This window comes from Equus przewalskii, chromosome 13 (genome assembly GCF_037783145.1).
Source record: "Equus przewalskii isolate Varuska chromosome 13, EquPr2, whole genome shotgun sequence".
Taxonomy (NCBI): Eukaryota; Metazoa; Chordata; class Mammalia; order Perissodactyla; family Equidae; genus Equus; species Equus przewalskii.
The window spans coordinates 69,191,080-69,196,143 of record NC_091843.1 but is presented as its reverse complement, the minus strand read 5'-3'; the positions used below and the strand labels follow the sequence as shown (position 1 = coordinate 69,196,143).

General features: G+C 37.5%; 1 pseudogene; it reads left to right on the top strand.

The window, feature by feature from the left end:
• The first annotated feature begins 3,638 nt into the window (after positions 1 to 3,638).
• LOC103562023 (C1GALT1-specific chaperone 1-like) lies at positions 3,639 to 4,859 on the top strand (annotated as a pseudogene).
• Positions 4,860 to 5,064: the final 205 nt, after the last annotated feature.

Here is a 5,064-nt window from a genome sequence, read left to right as displayed (position 1 = left end):
TCTTTTTCCCATTGCTTAGAATATTTGACTAATAAGACTAAGATCATGACCTAATTTACAGAAAAGCTCTATGCTAAGAATATGTGCTTGACCCTCACTGATGGTACTTTTGCAAACACAAAGCAGAGGCACGAGAAACAGTGGGGTCGCTGGGTGGACTCAAGGAGGCACACCTATGCTCTGTGTACACACTCTAGTCACCGAGCTATTCCTTGGTTGGTTTTGCCTATTTGTGAAGTTCATGTCCATTCACTTGGCTATAGCAAGGTCATTAGTTTCTCAAAGTCAGACACCATACTTTTGCCTCTTCTGGGTTCTCTCAGGGCCCATGATATTTATAGAGATACTTAAAACACATTGTTGATCATAAGAAGATTGACCAGATTTGTTTATCTCTGCTCAAGAGAAGGGGAACCAAACTTTTTAGTTTGTTGGTCAATTTCCTTGTTCCTGTAAATTTGTGGTACAAGATAAAGCTAGTGAGTCGTAGTGAGAGACAGAGGAAGAATCAATAGCAGTAGTACTTGGGAAAAATACATGGAATCAAAATTCTTGCTTATATTTTTAATAAAGCTCCACATGAACAAGTTTGAAAGGCTCAGTAAAACCCACCACCACTTCAGCAAAAGTAACTTAAAGTGCTACTGACTGGCTATTGTATTCTTTATTCTGGATAATCAGTAACTCTTTTCATTATTAGTGTGGAACTTGGAGCTATACATAAATGATCTGTACTCTATTCACAGACGTTAGTCTTGCTTAAATTCATGTTAAGCTGAATTCTGTTCTACCATTTTCCACTGAGTGAAAACCCAGCTTGTATAAATAGGGTTATTATTAGTTATTCAGAACTTCTAATAGGCTATAACCCATACAAATCAAATAAACAGAAATAGCAAGTCCATGATATATTTTCTCTTCTTTATTCAATTTTCTTTGTTGGCGTGGTATATAATGAGATAGTGAGAAAGGTTATATGTGGTTTATATGTGGTATCTGTTTTAATAGTTAATTTTATTTAATCTCTTTTTGTTAAATGGAATGTGTTTATCAACTGCTAGTTGTAACTCACCAGGTTACAAGTAAAGAAATTTCTAACATAGAAGTATACCAGAAAAGCATGAAATGCGGTGAAATTATATTGTTGTTGTATTTTTCCTCCATCTCCTGCTTCCCCTTGGCCCCTCTGCTCTCTTATCTGGACTCCCTTCCCTCATTGCATATTATTAATTCAAAAAGTGGAGGTAAATTGGTCTTTTGTGAATTTTGAAAAGCCCAGAGGGAAAACTTAAACCTCATTTACGGAGTCTGAAGTAACAGTGTGGCCAAGGTTAGAATTGCCAAAATCCACGTGAAAACCAAATTCCAAGTTCAGTTCAGGATTAAAATACATAGGATAAGAATGATGGGGTCTGGAGTATTCTTGTGGTTAACATCTTCTTGGTATCTCACAGGCTCAGATTTGTCTGAAATGTGCCAATTTGAGTCAGGCTTTTCCCTCTGCAAATGTCCTATTTCAGGTTTTCTACCACTTACTGTCATAGGCTGTGCAATCCAAGAGGCCTGAATTCAAATGTTAGCTTCATCATTTACTAGTTACATGACCTTGGATATATTAATTAATCTTTTAAACCTCAATTTCCACATTACTTTGCTGGAATTAATGATTGTTCCTTCCTCTTAGAAATGTGGTGGGAATTATATGGTAAAATGCAGGTGATGTTTTAAACTCAGATGCTGGCATATTTCAAGTGTTCAAAAAGCCTAGGTAAGGGGCTGGCCTGGTGGCCGAGTGGTTAAGTTTGCGCGCTCCGCTGCAGGCAGCCCAGTGTTTTGTTGGTTCGAATCCTGGGCGTGGACATGGCACTGCTCATCAAGCCACGCTGAGGCAGCGTCCCACATTCCGCAACTGGAGGGACCTACAATGAAGAATGAGGGACCTACAATGAAGAATATACAACTAGGTACTGGGGGCTTTGGGAGAAAAAGGAAAAAAAAATAAAATCTTTAAAAAAAAAGAAACCTGGGTAACGCTATTCCTCCTTTCCATATATTGAAGAAGAAAAGTGCTGTTCATTTTTCCATTCCCTCACCCAATCAGTCAACTGTCATGGTAGAGTCTATACTGTAGTCTGGAAGTTATAATAGATATGAGAAGTAGAAATCTGATTTGGGCCCCAGTCACAGCGCTAGTGAAGCTTGGTGGTTCAAAGGGACACAAGTGTGTAAACAATCTATTATAATACAATGATATAGATGCTATGAAATACATAACGTAATGCCAGTGTGGCCATAGGAAGAAGAAAATGTCAGCTGAAGTATAGACAAACAAACAATACAGAAAACCTTCTTGGAAAGGTGGTACTTAACTCCAGGCTAGAATGTTGATGAGGAATAAATCAGATGAACAAGGGATTGGGGTATCTTGGACATTCCTGGCAAGCAAGAAGATGTCAGATGCCTAAAACTGCATGGAGCTTAGAGGATGCTGAGCACTTTCCACACGGCCAAAAGAAATCTCTGTTGGACAGGTACAGTTTTTAAAATGACAATTTATGATGTCTCCATTATTTAAAAACATTTACGTAAAGAGCAAAGAAAACAACTTCTCTCAAATTTATCACCTGGGCCATCTCTCAGCTGGTATGAAACTATTTATTCCTTCTGCCCATGAAGGATTGCACCAAGATAGACACAAACTACCACAATTATTTTGTTTTGTTTTATGTAAATAAAAATGTGTAATACTTGTCACTCTGAGTGGGAACTATGTCCCATTAAGCAAATATTTAGAGAATACACTCTCTCTTGTACCATGGCAATGAAAGATATGTTGGCAGAAGGCATGGTTTCTATCTGGGTTCATAAACTTTACAAAATAAACAGTTATGTTGGTTTTCTTTTATTAACTTATTATAGAGTTTTTACAAAGGAATTCATATAAACCTTTTTTCCCTTCATTTTTAAAATAATGTTATCCTGTATTCCACACTGAAGTGATAGATCCAGCAGACCTACTAAAGGCTGTATAAAGTGTTAAGTGCTTTCTTATGTTCGTCTCTTTCAAATGCCAAGGAGGTGCCTCTAGTTATAATTTTACTACGGCTGTGATTAAATAAACAAGAATATATTAATTGTGTTGTTATTGCTGCGAACTTTTGGGCTCTGTGGATTTTATTCTCTCATCTGGCATTCCCTTTTTCCTTGATGGGCTTTCTTCAGCTCCTTTATGTGATATGTAAGATAAGAAACTTGGAACCGCCAATGGACTTTCCGAAAAGAGATTGCTATGGATTGGGACTTTGAAAAGGATCATATTTTCTATTTTGTTCCAACACCTTCCTAAAAATACGCAGTGTTTTGATGGTAAAGATTTGTCTGAGCAACAATTAATTTAAAAATATTTTCCTTGTGGGGTGGAGGCGGGGGATTTCTTCCAAGCACACTTGGAAGTGGGTCCTTGTGGGAGTAATTCTGTATTTTCAGGGAAACTATAAGAGGGAGAAATTAACGGGGATAAAATGGTCTCCTCCATGGAACTGATTAAATAAAACTTACTTAGGATAAAAAACTGATTAAAACACTTTTCTTTAGAACCATGTATGGACTTCCTGGGCCTCCCCACCTTTAGCCAAACCAACGAGAGGACACCACCGGCGTCTAGAGCAGCCGGACCGGGAGCCTAACCGAGTGGCGCAGCGAACGTGAGAGGAGAACCGTCCGTGGCTGCGCTCTCCCGTTGGAGACACGGGAAAAATGCTTTCTGAGAGCAGTTCAGTTTTGAAGAGTGTGATGCTTGGAAGTATTTTCTGTGCCTTCATCACTATACTAGGACACGTTAGAATTGGTTATAGAAGTAGAATGTACCACCATGAGCATTATCACGTACAAGCTCCTAATAAAGAAGATATCTTGAAAATTTCAGAGGATGAACGCATGGAGCTCAGTAAGAGCTTTCGGGTATACTGTATCTCCTTGTAAAACACAAAGATGTGAGTCTTTGGACTGCAGTGAAGGAAACTTGGACCAAACACTGCGACAAAGCAGAGTTCTTCAGTTCTGAAAACGTTAAAGTGTTTAAGTCAATTAACATGGAAACAAAAGATATGTGGTTAATGATGAGAAAAGCTTACAAATATGCCTTTGATAAATATAGAAACCCATACAACTGGTTCTTTATTGCACGCCCCACGATGTTTGCTATTATTGAAAACTTAAAGTACTTTTTGTTAAAGAAGGATCCATCACAACCTTTCTATCTAGGCCACACTGTAACATCTGGAGACCTTGAATATGTGAGTGTGGAAGGAGGAATTGTCTTAAGTATGGAATCAATGAAAAGACTTAACCACCTTCTCAGTAGTCCTGAAAAGTGTCCTGACCAGGGAGGGATGATTTGGAAGATATCTGAAGATAAGCAGCTAGCAGTACGCCTGAAATATGCTGGAGTGTTTGCAGAAAATGCAGAAGATTCTAAAGGAAAAGATGTACTTAATACCAAATCTGGTGGGCTTTCTATTAAAGAGGCAATGACTAATCACCCCAACCTAGTAGTAGAAGGATGTTGTTCAGATATGGCTGTTACTTTTAATGGACTGACTCCTAATCAGATGCATGTGATGATGTATGGGGTATAATGTCTTAGGGCATTCGGGCATATTTTCAATGATGCATTGGTTTTCTTACCTCCAAATGTTTCTGATAATGACTAAGAGATGAAACAAGAGCACGTACATGATGATGGAATAGGACATGTATTGTCGTTATTTGTTGTAACGACTGCATATCCAACACAGCAGTATGTTTTTTCTTTTTTAATTTGGTGACACTGGTTTAACCACACGTTAAAGTTTAGTAGTACATGTTTAAACAGGATGGGTTTTTTTCCTTAAAATGCATGAAAATTTCAAATGTATTGGAAAGAAATGTTTTAAGGATAATAATTTTGCAAATAAAGGATATATTTATAAATATATTTATGTGATAAATTCTAAATTATGAGCATTAAAAATCTGTGTGACACATATTTTTGCTGGTTGGTTAAAAATTTTAACACGTCTTTTT